Source organism: Camelus dromedarius, chromosome 8 (genome assembly GCF_036321535.1).
Source record: "Camelus dromedarius isolate mCamDro1 chromosome 8, mCamDro1.pat, whole genome shotgun sequence".
Lineage (NCBI taxonomy): Eukaryota > Metazoa > Chordata > Mammalia > Artiodactyla > Camelidae > Camelus > Camelus dromedarius.
In genome coordinates, this window is record NC_087443.1 from 54,509,359 (window position 1) to 54,535,454 (window position 26,096).

The window sequence follows — 26,096 nt, forward strand, 5'->3', positions numbered from 1 at the left end:
GAATCACAGTTTTCCAGGCGACTTGTTATTTTTACCAGATGTTTTCCAAGGCAGGTCCTGTGCACAGTACTGGAGAGGTGTTTTTGTTTTCTGGAATAAAGGGGACTTGGCCATAAGCTATATTCCAATTGAGCATTAAAAGCCAACCCAAATTCAAAGTGACCTGGGGGGAAGTAACCTCCTCAGAGACATGACTTTTAAATTTTCTTAGGGCATTAGAGAAATTAGGCAGCCATATCCTCATATCATATCCTCTGAAAAATCAGTTCTTAGAACATTCGACCCTTATCTTCTAACAAAGGTTATTAGGCTAGAGAGACTTCACTGGACCAGTGTGGCCCTCAGATAAAAACAGGAGTCAGAGGCACCCTGAGATCCCATCATGACAGCTCTTTCTTCTCCCAGCTGCTTGCCCACCTCCCACCACCAGCACCATTTCCATGTGCCTAAGGCACCTATGAATAGAGCGCCCTTTCATTCTACTCCCACAGCCAAGTCTTCCCAAGCTGTGCCATATGTCTGGGAAAGTTCCCTCTACCTCCTCCCAGCCCCTGCAAGCTAAGCTGCTTCATTCACGCCCTTCAAATGACTCCAATATCCTCCCCAAAGGCGTTTTCTAGAATGGGATGGATCCCCAAAAGGGATGGATGACAGACTTCCACAGCCCCAAGCCTTCTACACATGGAAACTGCATGTTGACAATCTTTCTTCCCCATATTTGTCATCTGCCTACTTTTATTACTGATTTATCTATTTGCCCAACATGCTGATTTCTCCTGTCTACTGATTGTAGCTCAGTATCCAGCTCAGAACCAGAGCCTCAGAGAGCAGTGTTGTCAGCGTCACCACGTGGAAAAAGACTGACAGAAGAGAGGATGTTCTGGAAGTGGAAGCTGGGGCCGTGAGGCTGGCGGGGCAGTGTGGATTTGGCCCCCGTTCCCCAGCTACTATCGATGGGTAATCTGCCTTGCCTCTTTGAGCTTCACCTTCCTCTTCCACAAAGTTTGAAATAGTAAAACCTATCTCTGGGGTTACTCTGAGGACTGAATGTGATACATGTAAACCTCGTATACATAGAGGAATCCAAGTCTTGTGTTGACCGCTGTGGCTTTTCCCAAACTCTGCCTACACCTTTTATAAATAGTTCATTTATTTAAATCTCCTTAGCTTACCCAGCTGAATGTGCCAGGACTCCAATATGCTCAATAAGTGACATTTTCCTTAATTCGTCTTTGCCACCTCTTCCCTGGTATCCAGTTTTCTACCTAAGAAAAACTTGCTGCTTTAAAAACTGTAACCAAAAGGTGAGGGTACAGCTCAGTGGTGGAGCACATACTTAGCGTGCACAAGGTCCTGGGTTCAATCCCCAGTACCTTCATTAAAAAAAATAAACAAACCTAATCCTCCCCAACCAACCCAAAGGAAAGAAAGAAAAATAAAGTTATGCTCTAAGAAAAATACACCTTTAAAAAAAAAAAAACCTATAACCAGATATTCTTCAATGTTTAGTTGCTTCCATATTGTCTCGATGTTCAAGTCATTGTGTAAGTCTGGTTTACTCAAATGATAAATTCTGGCACCATGTCTGGTTTGCCCTTTATTTGAAGTTTCTGGATCTCTCACTGGCTGGCAGGCCCATAAAATCTCCAGGCTCAAGGTGCCCTTACAGATCACCTAGACCAGCACCTCTCAAAACACCACTGCCAGAGAGGTCAGCACGCATGCAGCAGAAAGGGTGTTCTAGAATCTAACTAGTTTGCAGCGTTTTTCCATGTGACCCTCATCGACCCTCAATGCCGGTTAGGCATCTGAGAAGCATTGCCATGAAGAATCCTGTTGAAATTTGCTAAAGCAGCATTTCACTAACTTCTCTGACCCCAAAAGCTCTTGTCCACCCTCATCTTTATGGCACACCCATCAGCACAGCACAGAACAGATGCCTACAAAATATACCTGGAAGGGCAGAGAAGAAAGAAAAACTCACTTTCCTAAGGTGGGTCCATTAGGAAAGGGCAGAGCTGGCTTCAAACCCAGGCCTGTCTGATCCCAAAGCCCTGTTTTCCCCACTGCATCAGAGGTTCTCCAACATCAGGGCCCAGCAGAATCACCAGGAGCGCTCGTTAGACTGCAGACTGCTGAGTCCCAGCCCAGACTCTCTAACTCAGCAGAGCCGGGAGCCAGGGTGCATTTCTAACTAGCTCACAGGTGCTGCTGCTGCTGGAAACCCCCGCACTGCACACCCCCTCCCCGTCGTGGTGCACGGGCTGCACGGCGCCCCGGCCTAGAGTGATGACCTAGTGGGGAAGCCAGGGCGTAAATGAGGGAGAACGCCTCAGTGGCCACAAGGTTAGTAACTGCTAAACAGTTCCACACACAACACTAGATCTATCCAACAGCCAGTCAAATGGCTCACACTGAAAACTATAAAAACTAGACAGGGGGAATTAAGCTAGATCTTAAAGGATAGGAAAGCCTGAGTGAAAAAGCATTGGGAAGAGCTTTCCAAGTGGCAGCGATGGTTCCTACGACCCATATATTATTTTGTAGCTGGAAGGGACCTGGCCTGCATGTCTTTGGAGAGCACGCTGGTTCTTACATTTGAATATGGGTGTGACTGCTATTGCAAAAATGCACAGCCAAACAATTAACACAAGACAGAGGAGCTCCTCTCCAAGTAAGTGATTTGGAGGATCTAGCAAAGGTCTTCCTGCTCACTTTCCAGCCATAGCTTCATTTCCTTGCTCATCCTGCCTGGGTGCCCACCTCTGGTAGGACATTAAAGCAAGGCTCAAGCAAAGCTGGCTACTAAATCTACCAGCCAACCGGCTCGTGCCTTCCTAGGAAGTGGGTGTGAAAGAGTCAAAGCAGCCCTCCTACAAGTGCAGTTCTAACGAGGCTCTGACTACATGAAAACAGTTTCTCAACATTCCCTTCATCCCTACCCTCCAAAAAAGACAATCTGGGAATGTAAGTTTCACGAGCTGGCTGTAGCAAATTTCCTCAAAGGAATAATCAAGAGTGAAAAAGCCATTCTCTAGGATCAAGTCAGGAGCTACATTAACTGACCATGGCCCTACCTCCAGTCTGGCAATGCTGTGGCTTTCAAACAAACTGTAATGACCTCACTGGGGCAGGGACCCGGCAAGCCTGCTTTTCCCTCCCTCACTCGCTGGCATCCACTGAACTTGGTTAACATAAGGTAGGATGCAAACGACAATAACTGAGACATAACCTGCCCTCCCAGTTAAGGCAGGGAAAGCACACTGGTAAGTCAGAGGGCAAGTCAGTAGGGGAGTGGCAATGAAGAGCAGTGGAGTTCAAGGTGAGGGGGTGACCTTCAGGGCACTGAGGATGTGGGAAGCAGGAGGGGAAGGCGAGAAGAACTGAGGGGTCAGAGCACCTGCTCTGTGCCATGCACTGTTGGGTCCTTCATACAGTCCTTCCCTGTGACCCTCACAAAGTCCTACAAGTGGATCGATGTCTTCATTTGCAGAAAGGGAACCAATGCCCTGGAAGCTTCAGCAACTTGCAAGGTCAAAGAGATAGCCAACACCAACATGGGGATTCAGACAAACCAAAGCTAAAATCCCCAAGTGGTGGTCTTTGATGATGCAAGATTCACATGTGACATAAGAACCTGTAACTTCCAAAGTTAACTCAATCAGGGTAAGTACACACTCCAATCTTTTTCAAAAGATTTAATTTACAATTGAAAACATGGTGACATTAAATAAATTTGAGTCACACACACATACATACTCACACAAGCTAAGTATTTGCCTAAATGTAAAATATTTCAAGTATCACAAAGTTCTAAATTAGGTATGTATGGGGAAAAAAGTTTGGACCGTTTGTTAAAAATTATCAAAGCTGGCAATACACTTGATGCCGTTGAAGGGGTTTGATTTATGAGTATAGTGGCCTGAAATAGTCTTCCCTTTTCTCCTTTAAGATTTTATACAGAAGCAACACAGTAATGGGGAGGGGGGGGATGACGTTTCAGTAAATTTAGGAGAGAGATAATCCACAGACTCAAGAACTGTATTATGCTTCTAAAAGCCAGAGAGTGGTTCAGAAACACACAGATGTAAGTATAGGATCCACGTGTTTCCACATCATGCAAAATACTACCACTGAATACATACAGACTCGTCTACACACCTGGCACTGGTCTGTAAGCTTCGTATAGATTGGTGTTTTTAATCCTCACATCCTACCTAGCAGATAAACACTATCTCAGAAATGAGACATGGAGGGATTAAGTAACTGGTCAAGACCATATAGTTCAATAGTAAATGGATAAAATAGGAGTTAAACCCAGGCCTTTGGGCTCCAGAGCTCACACTCCTCACCACTGAGACGGGTGACCTATCTCACAGCAGATGTACAAGGTCATCCTTCTTCCATGATTTTAGTGGCCAAGGATTAAAACGGCCTGACCACCATTCACAGGCAGTTGTTTATGTGTTATGACATCTATTCCATGGAAACAACCCAACTATCAGATCATGAAGTAGCTCAAAACGTGAGATGGGATGATTTCTAATTAGACAGAATTTCTGATTAAACAGAAAAGCCAAATTCAAAAGACTCCATAGTATGAAGTCCTTTGTATGGGGAAAATACACATATACACATATTTATAAATACAGGGAAGATGTCCACAATAGTATACTAGAAACTGGTGCCCAGAATTGATTCTGAAGAGAGAACTAGGTACACGAATATGAGAGAGATGGAAGATTTATTATTTACTAAATTTTTGAATTCTGACCATGGCCATATATCACCTGTGTATTTAAAGCAAATTCAAAACAAAACTTCTCTGAAGAGAACCATGGTGAAATATTTTCTAACCCAATTCAGAGCAGAAAGTGTGTGTCAAATAGAAATGATCAGAACAGTCTGATAATTTTCTATTCATTCCATAGAGAGAAGCGAATCACTTCCAGCGTTTTTTCATAGTAGAGATTCGGAAATGCTTAGAACTAAAAAAAAAGGAGGGAAAAAAGCCATCCACTTTCTTCAGCTCACTTTTTCCTTAAAAACGCAGTGGACATAGAGCAAGAAAGAATTCCTTGTGTAGATAGTATTAAGAGCTGTTTCAGCATTCGGGCATGGGGTGTGTGTTAAAGCACATGAGATATCCCTGAAAAAATAAAGATGACAGATAATGACCCAGCACAACGACTGTGTGGCTAAAATAGGAATGGGCATGTCACCTCCATGCCACTAAAGAAACGGAGTCTCGCATGTCCTACAAAACACGCAAGGCATCTTGCCTGGCCAAATTTAAACAGGGACATTATTTTTGAGTTACTATAATTAGCTCACATTTGTCTATGAATCAGCCTTTATGAGGCAATCGCATCTAAGCCCCATCAGATGAAACCTGAGGCGACATCATCTCTGTTTACTATTTTGTAAAGAAAGAAAGGGTGCCAAGTTTCCTGCAACACCCAACTCAAACACTGAAATTTGGAGGACAGAATGTCCTGTTGTCCACGTTTGAAGATAGGAATATATTTCCATCTAATACATCAGTCCCAGGTTCAGCTGGCAACAGGAAGGAACCGAATTCCAGAGCTCAAAAATAGGACTTAAGTATTAAAGCACCTTGCATTGCTCATATAGGATAGTATTTACGTTTTAACCCCATTGCCGCAGTTTTAAGAAGTGCCCATGTTTGTGAACAGATATGAAAACATTTCAGTCTAAAGATATTGCCTAAGTGACAAGAGATTGGCAGATGCAAGCGTTTTAAAGCTATTTTTACATTCCCTGATACACGGCTTTCATAATTAAGTTTCTCACAAAGAATGAAGCGTTTCAACACCGAATATAAAGGCCGGGACTGGGTGGGGAAGTGTTCCTATTTAGCCTGGGCTTCTCCTGAATGAAATAGCTCTTTTAAAGGGGCTCTGAAATCACGTATATAAATACAGTAGGATCTCCAAAAGGAGCCCAGCCAGAGATCAGGCAACACTAAGGCAGTAAGAATCTGAAAGCTGTTTAAACTGGAAACCTTAGTAAGTCCCAGGGACCCAACTGGAGGGTACAAGCTCAGTGGTGTATTTCACAGAGAATGTCACTTGCACCAACATTTGACGGGGCCAGTAGGTGCAGAAGAGGGACATCTGCTGTTCACTTGTCTTCAGATTATATCACAGTCTTAACATTTTCACTCACGCCCACATGCCCTTGATAAACGTGTATAGATGTACCTGTATTTTCTTTTATGACAAAGACTACGGGTTCTGGCCCCAATTTCAATGTTTACTAGCCAGATTCTCTTCAGTAAACCATTTTAACCCATCAGAATCTCCTTTTTGCCCCTCAAATTTAACAACAGCAACAAACAAACAGGGAATAACATTTGCCCTGTGTAACCTCAGGAATTCTCTAAGAGCCAAGGTGAAATAATTAATAGTTTTAGAGGTTTTAAAATCTAGCAAACCCTGTATGTCAGGCACATGGTACTATACAATTCTTTTAACAACCCTCGGATACAGGTACTATTATTATCATCCCTGTTTTATGGATAAGTAAACTAAGGCCCAGGGAGACCCAATAACTTGCTCAAGGTTATAAAAGTAGGAGGCGGGTCAGACTTGGCAGTCTGACTCCGGACCGCGGGCTACCTTACACTATGCAGCCTACCATCCTGATTCTTATGAATACCTTCATTTAATCGCAATTCCACAAATGAGGAAAATGAGGCTCAGAGGTTAAGTCACAAGCAAGCCAAGGATATAAAGCCAGCACCTGGCAGAGAGCCAGGATTTGAAACTGAGCCTGCGTGACTCCAAACCCTGGACTCTTAACCACAAAGTTAATAAACTTCAGTCCACAAATATTTACTCTGCAACTACTGTGCTCTAACGCTCTCTTTAAAAGGTAAGGAGGTGGTGGTGGAGTTTCCCCAGGAGCTGAAAGACTAAATCAGCCCCACCAGCGCTCACAAAGCCCCCAGACCCGCCCACAGCAGATGCCCGGTGATAGCTGGTGCCAAGGGGGATGAAAATGACAACAGAAATATCTTAAATGTTGGGATATAGTTTCAAAAGGGAATTAGACCTCTCAATCTGGAGGCGAAAAAGCCCTACAGGGCAGAATGCTGACAGTTTTTAACACAACGTGAACAGGTGTGGCCCATCTAACAGGTGAAACATTTCAGGTGTTCTGCTCATTCCTACTAAGCTTTCAACTCCAGAAGCAGGGTGACCAAGTCATCCGGGTTCTCCCCAGACTTTCCCAGTGTCTCGTTCACCCAAGAGGGTAGATACCAGGTTTTATACTCTTGACCTTCCACCTCTACCCCCTGGTTCTAGCACAGGTGCTTGCAAATAGAAGGCACTCAGTATGTCTCAGTTGGTTAGACGGATGGAAGGAGCAATATTTCATTACTTCCAAGTATTCTCACTTCTACTCCAGAAGTGTTGCCAAGCAGCAGTCCTCACACAACTAAGATGACTATGTGAGAATCATCTTAATTAGCACTTTCATTGTTTGTATGCAAATAGACATTCCTAAAGTGGGCCCTTTTAAAGAGCTTTTCCCTAAATCAGCATCGCTCATCAAGACTTTTCCCCTGTAAATCCTTTTCCATAGTCGATAAAGAGATAAATTTCAATCCAGCCTGAGTCTTAATGATCCTGAATCTGTAATAATGGGGTTAAGATACTTTTCTGTGTAGGAATAACAAGTCTAAAATGAGGAAATGAGAGGCCCTTCCAGGCACCAGGATAGAGCTGCTCCTTGACTTAATTCATCCCAAAATAGGATGGGCACCTCAGAGAGCACTCTCCCAACACCAGGTTCCAGAAAAGAGAACCGCCCCACTGCCAGGGGTCCTCCCGGGAAGCAAACTTGACAACCTCCTCCCCTGTTCCTTTCCCAGAATGTCCTGCCTCCAAGCTCAGGCAGCCCGATTCTCTGCTGGCCCACCCCTGGTCTGTTCCCTTCCTTCGGTTCTAGGAAAGGGCTGGGCAGCCTGAGCTCAGGGAGAGGCCCAGACGCTCCTTGAGAATTCAACCCTGGCAGAAGGATCGGTGGACCCAGCCCAGCCCTGCCCTGGGTGGGAGTTCCGAAGAGCTGGTCTCTTAGGGAGTCAGGATGGGAATAAAAATTCTGGGTGGTCAGCACGGCTGAATCCTGTCTTGAATCACAAACTCAGCCCTGTCTGGTTATGCCAGGCAGCCCAGGGAGCCAGTCACAATTTAAAATTAGAGAAAAACGTGACAATGAGAAGCCAAGTTCTCGGAAGGGCACTCAGGGAGGCAGAGGTTATCTGAGCTTGGAGGAAAAACTCCTGTGGTCCAAAAGGGTGTGGAGGACTGGAGCCAGGAAAGCCCTGGAAAAGTCCGCTAAATGGATGCAAAGCACTCCTTGCTGCGGAATGCTCTATACGCGTGTCTGGGCCACAAGAGGACGGACCTTATGGAGGCGAAACAAAGGACAGTAGTATGTGTCAGGAGAAAGTCCAGAAGGCTAGCGTCTGGGATGAGTTAAACAAGTGAGAAATGTGAATAATTATCAGGGGTAGTTTTTTGTTTGTTTTTTAATTTGTTTGTTGGTTTCTTTTTTGCTTCTTGTTCTATGATCAGAGCAAGAAACAAAGCCTACTTAGGGAAGCCAGTGTAATGCTACCACCAGCAGAGAAACGGCTCCTCACCCATGCTCTGTCAACTCCTCCATCTCAGAGAAGGTTCCTCATACAGGAAAAGATAAGATACCTCCGGTAAGAGCGACTGACAGCAGAAGACAGGTGTGGACCTAGAAGCAGAGCCACTGCCACTTTGAGTCAAGTCAGGTCTTCAGGCTCAGATGAATCAGAGCCCCAAAGTACGAGCAGGTGTCATAGATGAATCACAGTCAGTCATCCTTCAGAAACTTCAAAGAAAGGAATGGTGTTGAAAGATGAGGAAGTAATTCACTACAGGAAGGTTCAAGTAGTCTACACCAAGCAGCCTGGCATCAACATCCAGAAAAGTTCTAGCCTAGGGTATTAAATAAATGAAAACCTAGGGAAAAGGTGGCGATCACCAAGATCTGACACAGGGTCACTGGGAATAAGTACCAAACTAACAAAGTCCCTTTTCAGATTAGACTTATTGGATCAATAGTTCAGTAGAGAGTAGCTTCGCGTGAGCCAGGCTTTAACGAGTCCCATGATATTCTTGTGAATATGACATAAGAAACATGATCAATTGGATGGGTTTATATAGAGATAACTGAACCACCTGGTGGCAGGCACATGGATTTAGCCCACCATCTTCATTTTGGTCAACAACTTGTGTTTAGAGGTGACACAAATAAGGAAGGGACCACCACCCTGTCGGATGATAAAAACTGAGTTTTAGAAGTTCTTCACAGGTTATAAGATGACTCAAAGCTAACAGAGTGTAATGTAAGATGAATACAAGTGAAAGCTACATCTTTCGGGAGGAAACTGGGGTGGGGGCAGTACTTTAGTTGACCACATACTTCATGTGAACCAAGAGCCTTAAATGGTTATTGAAAAAAGTTGTCAGTTGCTCTTGATACGGTCAAGACTTGACAGCAGAAGACAGGTGTGGACTTCTGATGCTCCCCAGAGAGCCTCCGGATGGGATCCCAACCCAGCTCTGGGACCCCAAGAGAGTCCCTTCTCATTCAGAGAGCTTCCAGAGGAGAGGCCACCACTTGGGACACCTCTTAGATCACACCTTCAGGTAACAGCCCAACAGCGTGATGCTGACACCTTAGAAACACTTTTTGGTTGACATCTGCTGCCATCAAAGCTGCTTCTGTCTCAAGATGGTCCCTCTCAAAACTGGCCAGCATAAGGACCACTGCCGGTGGGGGGTGGGTTGGGAAGGAGTGGATGCCAGCATTTCAAACTGGGTGACGTCCTTCCCACCCAGTGACCTCTGACTAACAACCCAAGATCCCTGATTGGAAATGCCTGGTTGGAATGCTTTCTTAGCTCAGTCAGACAAACATATTTGGAGTTATTTATTCCAAGGAAGAGGACGTCCCTGAAGGAAATGAGTAGATGCCAAGCAGAGAATACAGCAAATCAAAATACTTCTGATGTAGTCCAAATCCTTGGCTGATGTACTTCCAGTTCAGTACCTGGTACTCAAGACCAGCCCAGAGAGAATCAGAAACAGACTCCAAAGTGGCTGGGAGCCAAGAAGGTCTAAGGTGGCTTCAGGGACCCCTCAGACCAAAGACACTGGGCTTGTCCCAAGTCATAGGACTTCTGAGCTAAAGGGGTCACTGGACATCATCTAGTTCTTACTGTTAAAAGGCGAGGGGTGGGTATGGAGATGCCTAAGGGAAGCAGTGCTGCACAGTTCCCTAAAGTCATGAAGAATTCAAGTACCCCGGTCTCCAAAGTATTTCCAACATGCGTATTTTTTTTTTCCCATCACGTACTATTTGGTTATTTAACAGAGGAACCAAAAGGTTCACACCAGTCACCCCTCAACCCCTGTGAATGATGAGTGGACCTTCCAGTCCTGGAACTGACCCTGAAGTACTCTGGACCAAGGGTGAGGGGTAGAGAGTTCAGATGATCCGCAGTGAACTGGGACCAACCTCACAAAGCTGCATCATCTGTGAACAGGTGGTAAGGGAACAAGCTACACCCCACCCTTTGTCACGCTGAGACTTAACTCTAAACCGAACATTCTAAATCTCAAATACCGTCCAAAAACTCAGAGGTAAGTTTTAGAGATAGAAAATAAACAAACAAACATTTCTAGACACCTCACCTTGTATCCCACACTCCAGGGATGGGTCTAGAAAACCAAGAGATTACTTTTTTTTTAATGTTTTAAAATTTTAATTAATTAATTAACTAATTAATTTAATGGAGATACTAGAGATTGAAACCAGGACCTTGTGCATGCTATGCATGTGCTCTACCACTGAGCTATACCCTCCCCCTTACAGGTTTTTAATGATACAAAATGGTTCAGATAAGTGTCCACTTTCTCTCTTCTGAGGCTTCCCTTTTCCAGGGCCCTGTCAGTTCTTCTGCTGCTCCAGGAAGGAAACTTCCATCATGCACTATTAGTCTCTAACACATGCTAAATCAGGGCAATTTGGAGACAGGAGTAGCAGTGACAGCAGCCAGGAGGGGACAGGCTGAAGCAAAAAGCACTGAGTGTTTGAAACCACAAGTTCTGAATCTGCAATTCCTCTATTTACTTAGAAACAGTTGCTGCTGCTTATCCCTAACTGAAGATAAACCAGGACAAACCCGGAAAGGGAAAGGGAAGCAGTGAGGTAAGAGCTGTTGTAAACCTGGCACCACACAGAGGAAAAGCGCTGTCAGGACACGGTCTTCCTCTCCACAAGAAGCATGAGATAACATTCTGCTATGAATAGTGACATGAGCCTGGAACCAGGCACTAAGCAGAGGCAGAGGCTTGTCATCTTTACACACTTAAAAGTCATCCACAGACACTTTGTTGGTTACTGTGGTACAGTGGAAAGAACATGGCTTTTGGAGTTAGAGGTGACTCGGAGTCCCAGCTCTGTCTTGAGTGAAGCTGTGTGCCATCAGGTCAGGGACTCAACCTCTCTGAGTTTCAGTTCTCTGAGCTATGAAATGGATGAGTTGGACTAGCTGCCCTCATAGTTTTCTTTCAGTTCTAACACTCTGTTATGCTACTAAACACCGCAACAAGGCAGTTATGCCCCCTTCTACTGAACACCTTTATGTCAGTGCTCTGCGGGGTGCTAGAACACTTGCACTCAAGGAATCTTCCAACCCACAAATGCCAGCAGCCCGGAAACAAGCTTCTACAGTACAGAGGGAGAGACGGGAGGATAGGGCGAAGGGTCAGCTGACCCAGAAGAGAATAGAACAGAGGGCGACCAGGAACAGCTTTCCAGAAGTGACGCCTAGGCCAGTGCTTGAAGTAGGTAATTAGGCCAAAGGAAGGGGCAGAAGGAATAATATGTACAAAGGGACACAGGACTGGCCCAATAGGGCATGCGCACGGGGTAGGGGGGCTGTTCAGAGAGAAAGGGCCTTAGGAGCCACGTTAAGGAGAGCTGGAAGCCCCAGGCCCTTCCACCACGGTCCCCTGCTGTTCACCTTAACAGCCCCCTATATAGCCACATTCTCAGGGTCCACGTATGCCAACACCAGGTGAACCACCAGGCAACCCTCCAGCCCCGCCCCCCAGCCTGTCATTTTGGCCACAAGTCACACAGTCAAGCCACACCTGCTTCACACACTGGCTTTCTCCCTGTCACTCAGCGGGCCTCGCTTTCAACTTCAGCTCAGCCCCCCGTGCCCGGCCCACCACAGCAGCTGTTCCAAATAGTTTCCATCTTCCTCTGAGCCACAGCCGCATCACCCCACTCCCCCAACTCATGCCCTGTAGACGACTCCCACCTCCTCTGTTCTTGGGAATGACCGTCCCAGCATTGCTCCCAGAGCAATCCTTCGGCCCACCTGTCTCAAGCTCCTTCCCACACAGCCCAGGTCACACTGTGCTCCCAAGTACAAAAGGAAGTGAAAACATACCACACTCAACCACCCATGTAGGCTGGAGCCCATGCACCTGCCTGGGCTCTGAAACATGCACCCAAGTGGACAAGGTATACGGATGTACCCCACAGGCCAAAAGGCGTGATGCTGATGTTATCAGCTACCCACAACCGCTGCCTGAATGAACGAGCACACGGATCTTTGCTGTTGAGGTGCAAATAATACACAGTATCTTCAGGCACGTGAACCAAGAATGCAGCCTAGAACGCTGCCGAAAAGATCCTTTCTGTAACAACGGCAAGGCCTTCACGGACCTCTTCTCTGGTCCCTGCGTTGTTCTTAGACACACAGTCCATTTAATGCCAATCCATGCAGCACTGAGTCATTACTGTGCCATTTATTTCTGAAATAAATTTCCCAAAACCACAATATATTTACTATAAAATGTATACTCAATAGGTATCATATATTGCATAGTATCTTACACAGGACTGTGTGTGCAGTTAGTGACTCTTCCACGCCCTCGGTGCCGTCACAGGCTCTTGGCCAACAGAAAGCAGCACAACACACACCCAGCCAACTGCTGACACAGCCCCAGCACAGAACACCGGAGCGGCCTCGGGGCACTGTCCTAGGCTGAGCACGTCCTACTACGTGTACTGTTTACTCTGCTAACACCTCTCTGCCTGTCGTTTAGTTTATTCTTTGTTCTGGTCAACAATTCTGATTCATGTCGGCTAAGAGATGGTACAGAAACTGTTCCTGGACCTGCTACTGAACCAAAAGCCCAGGGAGGGTAGGTGGTCCCAGGGTATGTGGCAAGTCAGGGCCCACCAGGTGGCCAGGGTGAGGGTTCCCACCTCTCATCCTCCTCGGCCTGCCCAGCATACTGAGGTCTACGGTGAGCTCTCACCCGCAAACCAAGCGATCCAAGATGCTACCTCCATTCTGGCTGCTATTTAGTTTTTGGAAGTTTACAGGAATGGTTTTAAGAGGAAAAGGGTATTATTAGAAAGAATCTGATCACAAATAGCCTGTAAAATGGGAATGATTTAAATTCACATGGTTATTAAAGTTTCAGGATGGTTTTTTGGCTTTTGTTTACATGAAGTTCCTTTCCTATAATCTACTGAACACTTTGGAAGGTACCAGGGCCCAAAAAATTAACAACTGTTTCACTAAAACATCAGTGATTTCTGTCATTCAGTTTTATACTTTTGTCTGCTTACTGTAAAAAGGAAAACTAAGAAACATTCAGGTTCCTTCAAGTTCAGTAGTTCAGTTCTATTTGAAAGGAAAAAAAGAAAACTGGAACTATTTAAGGGCAAATGTAATTAGTAGATTTGTATAAATGTTCCCAACATGGTAATTTTACAAGCAAACCACATTATACAGAGTACACAATATGTTTCAAAACTAATATAATGATTTGATATCTGCAGAGAATACTAAAAAAAAAAATTACATTACTGCTTTCTTTCCTTCTTTCCCCCTCTTGTTTAAAAATGTACAAATGTCTTTAAGGCAACAGACATATGTTTCACTCCACAGCCAACTATTTTTCTCCCTATCATTAAAATTTAATTTCCATTATTTAAAAAAGGGGATACCAAAATGATGTTCTGTTGAACCTCAAGATCCCTTGATTCGTCAAAGATTTTAAACTGACACTGAAAGTCAGGGGCTACAAAACCAATGGCCCAAAAGGGCCAATCTGTTAACAAGTGATGGTGTGGGGACTACAGCAAACTGGGATTTATGCCCCGACATGATGGCACAAAGGCTGTTCCACCCTAGCCCATGCTGCTCCATGCAAGAATATGGCCCAGCCCTGTTAGACAGTCTAATACTCAAGAAATCAAATCATGTGAAACTTCCTGACGTTGAAAATTCTGGCCATTTACTCCAAAAACTTTAAAAACACTAGTGTTTTATGGGCAACTAGTTTGAAGGACAAGATGCTATAAACAAGATTAATTCAAGGAATAAATTCAACATCTAGAAACACAAATTTGTTAGAAAATGAAGTTTGACCTCTATATACTTTTTAATAGATATACTCTTTTTTAACCTATACTCCCCTATAATAATTTTTCTTTTGGCCGGGGGAGGAAGGAAGGAGAAATACATGAATTTGAGGGAAAAAAAATTAGCTGTTACAAAGCAAAAAGGATAAAGGTACTTCTAACATCCTTTTTAATGAAAACAATAGCAATTCATCCAGCTTTTGAGTCCACATGGGGACAATTCCAGAAGTTGCAAATTTCATTGAAGTTATGCTGCCTGGAACATACAATTTTCCCTAAACTTTCTGTCTAATCAGAAATGCCACAGAGAACTATCCAGACTTTTAGAATGGCATGCTAATGGTTTGTGTGACTAAGTTAGAAGGCATGATAATTAGGTGAGGGAATGCCACCTCCTGAAAATGTAAAAGTATTCTCTCTGCCAGTTATGTAGGTTGCATATGCACACCTAAGAGGGTTTTTTTGACTCTTTCCTCGCCCCATCCCCGCCCCCAAAAAAGCACCTGAGAACCAATATCTGATCACAACAGTGGAAGTTCAGTTGTCCGAGTTCAAGCACAATTAACACAGTTGTTTTTTCAAGCATACCCCTGCAGGAACCATGTTTTATTTAATCACTGCCGTAATCAGCAGACCAGAGAAAATCTCTCTGAGTGAGGAAAACAGTGAGTCATCTCTACGTTGATATGGAGACTGCAGGATGAGGGCACTGCTGTGAAGTAGGTATCAGGTGGTGCCTTGTCTAAATCAGTCAGTGGAACAATCAGAATGTTCCTTCCCATGACATTTAGTAATCACTGGAGATGATGTTGATCACCTTGTTTTAGTGGCATCCTCAAGCACAAGCTAACATTTACTTCTCCAAACCAGGGGGGAAAACAAGGAAAGTCAAAAACTGTATCTCACTCTATTTGTAGTCACTAGATAGAAAAGGAGAAACTATCTTGTTCTTACTCGTGTTTGGCTGGCAAATGTGTCTAACTTCCTATTTGTTTTAAAAGTACAAAATCAAATGTGTAAATCTCCTAGGGAAACATCAACATCCAAGAAATGTTAGTGCTACACAAAATGGGTTATCATATCTTTGTAGGACAAAAAACACTGGCCAGAAAGCAGCTTTATGAACCTCTGGTAACACAAACCAATATGGCAGCCTGCTTTTGGACAATGACACCTGCAGAAACTGCCTCCCAAACAGCACATACTCCAGACAGCGTGGTGATTAGTACCATCGGTTGCAGGCGCTGAATTCTAGCCTTCACTTTCAGAGTCACAATTTATGCAAGTTCCATTTTGAACGTTTTCTCACAGTAGCTGAGATTAAGACAAGGAAAATGAGTCTGGGACAATTATTTTAATTTGACTTAACTCTGGGGTTAGGAACTATCAAGAACAACTCATTCCAGATCCCACGTTCTGCTCCACAAACGCATAAGACTTTGCTCTAAAGGGCAGCAGGGAGATGTCCAGCTAAAACGAACATAATTTGTGGCTCAACTCATGGCAACTATACCCCATTCTGAATCCACATTTGTCTAAAGTAGCTGAATAAAATACTGGCCAGAAACAGCCTTAAATTCTTTTTGAAAGAAGGGAGGGAGGAATGAAATTGACCTGACTGCCATACCCCTACCACACAAAAATTTGAAACTCAAGTTAAAGAAGTGGTAGGGAACAGAATTTGCCACCCCAAAACATGTCCCTTGGCATATAATTATCTTGAGCTGGTTACAGTTTCTGAAACAGCAGATATGAGAAAAACTCTTGAAAACCAAAGAGGAGTTACCTTTTTATAAGAAACACATCTATAAGGGAAATCTCCCTAGCTGTGCCAGGAAGAGGAGGATGATCAGATCCCTAGAAACTCTTATCAGTGGAGAAGGCAATGACTAATCTGCATAACAGCTCTACCCAAGCTAACAGAGCTTTTCCAGGTCACCTCCCATAACTGACTCTCACCCTCTTTTTGTCTTTAGCTGAGGATGGTATTTAAAGTGAGGGCTTTGGCCATTTGGAGGAGTTACTCAGTTTTCCTGGGTCTCTCCCATGTACACATTAGTAAGCTTTTGTTTGGTTTTCTCCTGTTAATCTGTCTCACATCAATTTAATTCTTAGACCAGCCAGAAGAACCTAGAAGAGTAAAGGAAAATTTCTTCCCAAAGCTTAGTCCCAAATTGATCAACATGAGGCCTCAGGACAAATAAAGGCAACAGTCAGTGATGGGCAATGATCTTGGTCAACATATACATTGAGCAAGAACACTGATAAAATCAAGTAGTGAAGGAGCTTTACATTTTTCTAGATCATTTATTAAGCCTAAAAGGGATATGGTTATACTTTTAAAAGGTAATGCATAAACAGGATACCAACAAATTTAGAAGTACAAAAGGGTATAGAATGAAAAGTTTCCTTCCTATTCCACTGCCCTCATCTCTAGCAGCTCCTCTTGAGATGGTCCACATGCACACAAGCAATGAAGCACTATCTGCATACCTGGATTTTTTTTTTTTTTAACTTAAGGCAGATACCATCATTTTTTAAAAAAATGACCCACCACTCTTAAGGCTCCAGGGGCAGGGAAAGGTATCATCTCTTTTTTTTTTTTCCCTCATTCCTGACATCACTTACTAAAAAGGAAACAGGAAAGAGAAATCCTCCCCGCTATGACTGTCAGTCAGTTTCAGTCTTTTTCATTTTATTTAGTTTCCACTCTGAGAAAAGATGACAAATGAAAACCAGAGTTGGTGTCAATCGTCATGAATAACATTCCACTGAAACCTTCATTTTGCCCTAAGCCAATGGTGAAAGATACAGAATGCTATACAATCAGTGCTCATTTTCCAGAGATTAGGTGCCCCAGAAGTCTCACTGAGACTATTTTCACTGAAACACAAGGGTCTTGAGATATACAAAAAGCAGAGCTGAGGCTGCCCGTTGCCCAAGCAATTTGAAACAACACATTTTAGAATGCTGCTTATCACATTGCCCTCAACAGCTGCACTGGTTTCTCATTCTTCTGTCATACCCACAAAAAGCCTTAAAAAACCAAGCCTGGAGAAGAAGTGGAAACATTTTTCAAAGCAGAGAATCCTGAGGATATTCAAAAGCCTCTGGAGAGTTAGGGCAGTCAGAGACAGTGGGTCCTAAAGCCCAGCGAGAGGGAGGGCTTTGAGTTGCTACTGTCGGGAGGAGGCAAAAGTGTCTATGGGGCCAGAGATAACCAGACTAAAGAAACTTACCAGGTAACCTGAAAATGCAAAAACCAAGGCACTCAGAGAATATGCAGGAAGCTCAGTGGGGCAATTTCTCTGGAAAGTGGACAAAACCAATACAGAGGAGCTGTATTTTGTGCCAGAAGCCAACAAACAGATGAAAATGTATGTTCGAACTGATTTTCTCATATCAGTTGATGACAGTTAAGGGGTATGGGTGGTACTGAAACACACATGTCTACTACAACCATCACTGTCTGTATCTGCTGCTTTATTACCTTGCAGCATTTATCCTTGGTATTTCAAAGATATCCTAAATGTTTCCTAAATTGTGGTCCTGCAAATCATGGTGCCTGTTTGGTCTTTTCAGAAAATTATATCACAACTGTCACTGAAAAATTACTGATTTTCAGGCATTGTTCTTCACTTAGTGAACCTTCATTTAATGAACTTTTGGACGACATGATTATAGGTTGAAAAAAATCTCAAGTGTATTAACAGTGAATTAAACTTCATCAAAATGGCTTGTAGACATTCTAGTGCACATAAAGAACAGTGTAGTTTATAGGCTGTTATTGGCAAAGGATGCCGGATCCTTCTGCTTGCCAGCCAAAGACAGCCATGTGCCAACTGCATAAATGCAGATGATAATTCACTCAGCTGGTCACATTTTAAATCATGCAATTCTAAAACGAATTTTCTTGATTTGGGGGAGTCAGAGTATTTTGATTTTCTTTTTTACATAAGGTGAGGCTTTATTACTACTTTTATATCATTATCTCATTTGAATAATTTATACTGCATTACATGAAATATTCCATATTCATTAGCGTGTGTCTTCATTTACTTCTTTAGTAGGGGTTTTACATGGAAAATCCAGTTTACCTTTCTTTTCTTTGTCCTAATCCCACCTGTCCCTCCTTTTTCGCCTTAAGTGATCTCATGTAGTCTTGGAGCTTCAAATACCATCTACGTGCTGATGACTCTCAAAAGTACCATTTTCAGTCCCAGCCAACTCTAAATCTTTAATGAGAATATCAAATGGGCATCTCAAACTTCATATGCACAAACAGAACACTCAGGATCCCCCCAAACCTTTATCTTTGCTCCCCATTTCAATAAACAATGCCATTCACTCAGCCAAAAACACTGGACTCATTCTTGACTTTTCTTTTTTTCGCTCACAACACACCCCCAATCCAGCCGGCTCTACCTTCAAAATATACCCTGAGCTTGATGAGTACATGTCATTCTACAGCCACCATGCTAGTCCAAGCTGCTCCCTTATCCCTTGCCTGCACCACTGAAGGGCCTCCTGCAGGTCACACTGATTCTATTCTTGCCTCCAAAGTCTATTCTCCATTCAGGACTCAGAAATACATTTAAGGCACAAAGAAGATCACATCACTATTCTACTCAAACTTCTCGAATGGTGTCCAACTCCTTATCATGCCTAAAAGATCTGGCTCCCACCTACCACTGATCTCATTTCATATCACTCCCTCCCCACAACTACCCCCAGCTCAAGGCCAGCCACACTGGCCACCTTCCTGTTCCTCTACCATGCCAAGCTCAGCCTCCATCAAAGGCCTTGCTTTTTGCTTGCTATTCCCTCTGCCTAAACCCTTCTCCCCAGATCCCATCACTTCATTCAGATCTCTGCACAAAATCCACCCTCCAACCTCTTTCACACAAAGTTTATCTGACCCTTTTCAAAAAGAGTCCTTCACATTTACTACTATCTGAAATTATATTATCTATTTAGCTATTTCCTTCATTCATAAAAGAGTATTTAGTGAGACCCACCATGTTTATGTGCAAGGTGCTCTTCTAGGAGCCAGGAACATAGCAGTGAAGAAGATAAACAAAGATCTCTGCCCTTGTGGAGGTCACATTTTGCTTGTCACCCCACTTGAATCTAAGCTTCAGTCTGTAACCGAGTCCTCAGTGCCCAGAGCAGCACCTTGGCCCGGAGTGGGCATTAATACACATTTGCCGAATGGCTAAAGTGTCCCACCCATCTGAGACCATCTGCTTTCCTGAGAACTCCTACCACAGAGCTCTTCCTAACTCAGTTAAGGGACCCAGAATGTCCGAATCCCTTTAGACACAGCAATGGGGACAGTCAACCTCCCATGCCAGAGCTGGGTCCCTAACCCTGGGCCTGACTGCCTGCCCCTCCTTTGTCCCACCCTAGCCCACTGCAAGCTCCCCAGGTGGCCACACCACTAGGCAGTGTCCCACTGGGTCATAAGAACACCTGGCCCACATGGTGGGAGCTGACCAGGCACACAGCAGCAAACAGGCCAGCTTGTCTCAACAAAGAGTGACTGGAATCAAGATGCACAGGTCTCACGACCTCCCAGCTTATGGTCCTTCCCCACAGGAGCTCACGGGAGACCACCACCATCCACTAGCCAGTATGCCTCAGAGCGCCCTCCGCATTGGAACACACTGTGGTTAAGGCCATAGTTTCGCCTCTTTCAACTGCCACAGATGCAAGACATTTACCTGCTGTGATGTGTAATTAAGTTTCTTTTGGAAAAAAGAAGAACATTTGTTAATTGTGAAATTATCTGATCTCACATAAAAATGAAGGTAATTGTGAAAGGTAGTTAATTTACCTTTCTTTTAAAAAATGGCAGTTGCACTGGTAGGAAGGAAAAAAAGTGAAAATGCAAATCTCTTGAAGAACCATTTTGGAGGACTCAAAATAGGAGGTATGTGAAAATCCATGTTTCCAACATAGACGTTCACATCTTCATTTGTTCACATAGAACAGCCCAGCTCTGCATCTCAGAGCCAAATAGGATTACTCTATATTTGCTCAGCACTTTATTCCTTGGAAGCATTCTCACATCTATCATCTTTCAGCAGGGCAGGATTCATTTCTCTGTCTGGGGGCCCAGGATGGTCAAACAACGCACCTGAGATCCCACAAGAAATGGCAGAACCAAGTAGCTGCCAGAACCCAGATATGCCTATGCCTGTGCCAGTGTCCTTCCTTCTGGAATAGAAAGGATAGTGTAGGTCCCTGAAAATCACATTTTACACTCCACTGAAAATACATCCCTTCACTGCAGCAGCAGCAAACAAAAAGACACACATATTCACCAGTGGTTTAAGGTGGTGGAAAGATGCATTGGTCCTGGAGCTCTGGGCAGAGAGGTTTCACAAACTCCTCCAACAAATTCCACTCCTGCAATGACAAACACACAAAACATCTGCTGTGAATCAGGCACCCCATGGCCTCTCTCCAAAGAGGCCATCCAAATACCATTTGCCAGACACCCTGTTTAGACTCAAAGCCTCCATCCTCTTCTTGCAGCCCCACTTCCTTCCTACCCTGACTTCCTTAGCAGAAGGAGAATCTTTAGTTCATGGGCTGAAATTGTCCCCATTAGAATCAATGGATCTTGGGCAGAAAGTGGCTTCAGAGATCATCTATAACAGACGCTTAGGGGGTCACATCTATTCTATAGAGGCATTGCATTAATCTGCAGGATATGTTTAGGAAATTTGAGCCGAACCTTAAAAATCAGAGATGTCACATAAAATCCCAGAATTCTGGCTTCTCTTAAAAAAAAAAAAAAAAAAAAAAAGAGGCTCTGCCAACATGGTCCATGTTTATGTCTTAAAAATGATCAGTGGTGCTAAGCAGCAGCTGCCCTTCATACACAGGCTTGACTATTCCAATATGCCACAGTCCCCACCTCTCCCTATCGTCTCAATACAGAGAAAAGGTGTAGTTATCACTGTCCTTGAATTATTGTTGTGTGTGGCACAGAAATCTTCCCTTCTACCTATGACTCTAACAAAAGTGAGAACACAAAATAAGGGCTGAGTTCTAAGAGAAAAAAAAAAGACAGCACGTATAGCAACTTAAATTAGTAACCTCACTCCTGCAACCCCTGAATAAGACTTGCTTTATACAAGTGAAAGCAGGAGACTGACTTGCCCAGTCCTACAGTTAGAACTGGCTCTGTCCTAGAACCTACGTCCAGTCCAGGTCCCTCTCACTATGCCCCATTGCACACTAGTCTCATATTACAAAGCAAAAAGCAAATTTGATATATATATACACATACACGTGTACGTGTGCGCTTTTCTGAAAGCTAATCTTCAATTCAAGGAAATACAGTTGAAGTATCCAACCTGTTCTACTAAAATGTTTGCTGTACCTTCATTTGCCAAAGAAGAGTACGTTACATCAGGTTCCCTAAGGGCTTCTTTCCTAATGTGACATTTTCAATAATTTTGCTGCTTTAAGTACAAAAAGTTTTCACAAATACCATGAATCTGCTACTTCAAAAGTGCTCAGTTAATGTTCCAAAATGTCTGAAATACTCCTTATGCTAAAAAATCTCCCTTAATATGCATCCTCAATACGAGGCTATAAATAAGCTTATGAACAGACACTAGCACTGTAATAAATGAACAATGTTCAACTATAAGGTCGTGGAGGGAGTTATTTATATCACCCTCTCAAAGAATGTATTGATTCATTCACTCAGCAGATATTTACTGAACTATTACACATCAGGCACTGTGCAAGGTGATGGATACACTAAGATGAAAGGACCCAGTCCTTGCCCCTACGTGGCTCCGTCTGGGTAAAAGATCCAGACGTTCAACTCTAAAACTCTGGGGAAACCCAGAGCTGGGTAGCCACGGGTGCTACAGCAGCACTGAGCAGGGGCTCCTAGTGGTAAGAGATGCCTCCCACCCTGGACAGGAGCCTGAGGAAAGCCTAAAGCAGGGACTGGGGTGGAGCAGGCAGGGGGCAACCCGCGGGAAGGTGAGAACTACAGGCAATGAGACAACATGGGTAAAAGCAAAAAAAATAAGAACAGCCCCACCAATTTGGTTTTGTCCAGATCCTGTATTACCTCTTAAAAATCCCTGCCTTATGCCCCCTGACCCAGCATCTACTGAGACTTGAGGCACAGCCCTACACGTGCAGTCTCGGAAGTGTACCTTGTCGAGTGCCCATATTAAGAATGCCACCAACTCAGTCCTGCTGCCTGGCAACGTCCACCTGCGACTCCCTCAGGGCAACCAATGCTGTCCCAGAGTCTGCAGGGCCCAAGAAACATGGGCGTAGAAACACAGACTTTCAGTATTTCCAGTACTTCCACAATGTATGAAAAGACAGTAAACAGATTTCTCCCTGCACCTGGCTCTGTCTCCACCTCGGGTGCTAGATTCATACAGTCAGAATCAACTATGCAATCAAACCTCAGGCAGAAATGTTGTGAGAAAGTGCCCCAGGATACCAGCCCATCAAAATGCCCAGGTGGGGTTCCCCTCTCCTTCATGGACAAGAAAGGGATGAGCAGCCAGCTCTGATCCAGGCTGAGGCAAAGCTGGGGGGCAGCACCCACAAAAGACAAGCTCTGGGAAAGGGGCATAAAGAGAAGACCACATACGTGGCCATGGTTAGCGTTCAGGCTCAAGGTCCCTACAAGGAAACAAGGAGGCAAACTTCACGTCAGAGTGGGTAGAGCTGCCCTGGAACTGTAACTGTTTCCAAGTCTGGTTTCCACATCTGGCTGAAAATTAGCATGATCCTGGAAAACTGAAGTTTCTTGGGCCTCAGACCTATTAAATCAGAATCTCTGGTTTGGAGGCCCGGGAATTAGGTGATTCTGATGTCCAGACTCTCATACTCATTTGGAAAAGGGGAGCTTTCATCCTCTTCCAGAACAATCCTTCATCCTCCAGAACAGTCTCCTTGAGGTCATTAGTTCAGCATCTTTCAGGCAAAATTCCAGGATCCAGGCTTTGGAGGATTTGCACATACTTAGTATGTTTACCCACCCCCAACATCACATTGTGACAACCATCAATTAAGTCCATTTTATTTTGAATAAAAACAGAATGCCATCAGCCAGGAGGGCAACTGGCAAGTGGAGCAGGCGTCCCTCTCTGCCTCAGTCCCTGTTCACCATGACCCAATGCCAGGCCTCCAGATGATCTACTGGAGATGTCTGGTCTCAGCAGATCTGAGCCCTTGCATACCTGTGTAGGCTCACTCTGGCAGAGCAAAGGGTCTGGGAGCATCCAGTCACCAAGGTGGCCTTCGAGGAATAGCCCCAAGGCACACAGCACTCTGATCAGGTCCTTACTGTCCATCTAAGATCTGGACACTGCAAATCAATGCAACTCCTGGAAACCTGCCAAGCCAGCTGAGCACTTCTCTTCCCAGATTTTCACTTGTGGTCAAGGAATGACCTGAGCAACCTCAAGCCAAGAATGGCAAAGTAAATGTTGTGTATCTCAAGTATGACAGATTGGAGTAAGTCAGTTCCCTGAATGGACCAGCCTAGAGAGATCTCTTCCCTGACATCACCAGATGCTACTAGGTGACCTTCAGACAGCCCAGCATCAGAGAAACCCACCACTGATCAAGGTCAGCCTTCCTGATGGCAATGCCCAGCAGCAATCCACAGTATCCTTCATCAGAACAAGGAGACACTCAAGCATCCCCTTCAACCTAAGGGTCCTCCACTGAATTCAGCTGTACTGCAGAACTGGAAGAGCACGGATAGGGCAGGAAGTCTAGGGAAAAGCTTAAGATTCGTATTTGTCCCTTCTGGTGACCCCTAATTCTTAGGCAATCCATTATTTCTTGCAATACTATTGTATCCATGCCTAAAATAAGACCTGTCTCTGACCCAACCCTTCAAAGTAAGTCACAAGAGCTGCTCAAGGCCCTGCCAAACACCCTGAACCATGACCTCCCTTATCTATATCCTCATCTCTGACTCATCTCAAGAATGCAGAACAATCCTGGATGCTGTGAAAGTCACCTTGGCCACCTTCATTTGTACTAAACATCATTCCTACTAACCAGCTCTGGACCTATGGGAGCCTCTAGGATTACATGTTCTCATGACTACCACGTATCCCTCCTTCAGAGCACAAATTACTTACTTTTACATTGTTTTCTCCACTAACTTATGTATGGACAAGGACCAATTTCCACATTTGTCTTTTTGTTGTTGTTTAAACTCTTTTAGCCAATCGCTGTATCCCAATGTAGTATCTTCAAATCCCGTAGGTTCCTTGAAAATATACCCCAAATTTCATGACTTTCAGCTAAAAGATGACCAAGCCAACCCATTCCCTAACTGCTCAGTCTTGCCACTGGCCTCTGGAATCTACTAATTAGTCCACTAATTTCCACTAATTTAGTGGACTAGGAAGGACCCTGCTCAGAAGGCAAGTCTAGCATTGGTAAAGCATTAATCCAGTTGGATTCTCAAGGTCAACTTCACATGCAAAGGCCAAAGTCACCATGGAAAAGTTTACCAGACGATGAGGAGAGAAGATGAAAGTCAAGATATGCAACCAGAGGGTCCTAGTGGACCCTAACCAGGATCTGACCCTAATCCTCAACCTGATGCTCAAAGCACCTGCTCTCTGCTTAGAGTGACAGTGACAGTAGGGCCTGGTTTCTGTCCCACCACGAATCTAATCATAATTCTAGTTATGAGGCATGACACAACACTGCTTCAAATTGCTGGGCCTGCTTGATGCCAGGGCTGCTTCCTATCACCCTTCAACTCCTATAAACCTGTGGGACCCTGACCATTGCCTGGCATTCTGGTCTCCCCCCACCGCCCCAACCCCTGCTACTTGGTGTGTGCCCTAATTCTACCTTAGCTACACAACCCTGATGCATCCTGCCCACGCCACTCACCTAGTTCCTGGCTCTGCCCCCTCCACATCCCTCTCCAAAGCCCGGCACACAGGGATGTCACCAGAGGAAACTCAACCTTACCTACCCCCCCTCTCAGACTTGGCCCCTCTTCTCCTTGTTCTGAATCCAAGGTCCAACTTTCTTCCTGAGCTCAAGGGAGACTCTCCTCCCTCCACAAATTCCAACTCCTCCATCAACAAGCCCAGACAGTCCAGGGGAGAACAATCAATCCCCAACAGAGCTTGAGGCTGACCAACTCAGGAAGGAAACAAAGCAGAGTAATTCCCTTTCCTTTCTGTACAGCGGATTTCTTTTTTTAAATCACACTGCTTTCATTATTTAAGATGACTTTCTAACATGCAAAATGAACTCTGTTTTTGATGTTGAAAAGCACTTCCCCATTTCCCAGAGCAAATCCCCTGGGGCAAGGCCCAGGGCCACATCCTCAGGACCCCAATGCCAGGTCTTCCAAGATGCTCAATGCCCAGAGGGCACCTATTTCCAAACACCACTCACCTCTGGTCCTACTGCTGGGTTGTCCCCCTTCCACACCGGGGAACACTGGCAGAGGAAAGCGGGATCTTTGGGAGATTTTTATAGCTCCCCAACCTACCCCACAGATTCAGTAGGAGAGAGGATGAAGTTTTCAAGTTCTCTGA

The 26,096-nt window shown here is 44.5% G+C and overlaps 1 protein-coding gene across 49 annotated transcripts in view; it reads right to left on the reverse strand.

Moving 5' to 3' along the window:
- The window catches only part of SORBS1 (sorbin and SH3 domain containing 1), a 208,052-nt gene that overhangs the window by 130,203 nt on the left and 51,753 nt on the right, over positions 1-26,096 (reverse strand). For 47 of the 49 annotated variants that reach the window (XM_064488281.1, XM_064488240.1, XM_064488262.1 and 44 more), the window contains exon 2: positions 20,847-20,931. The exons of the other annotated variants lie outside the window; for them this stretch is intronic. The gene's annotated coding sequence lies outside the window, so the exon portion shown is untranslated. The remainder of the gene's footprint in view (positions 1-20,846; positions 20,932-26,096) is intronic. 49 annotated transcript variants of the gene reach the window in all.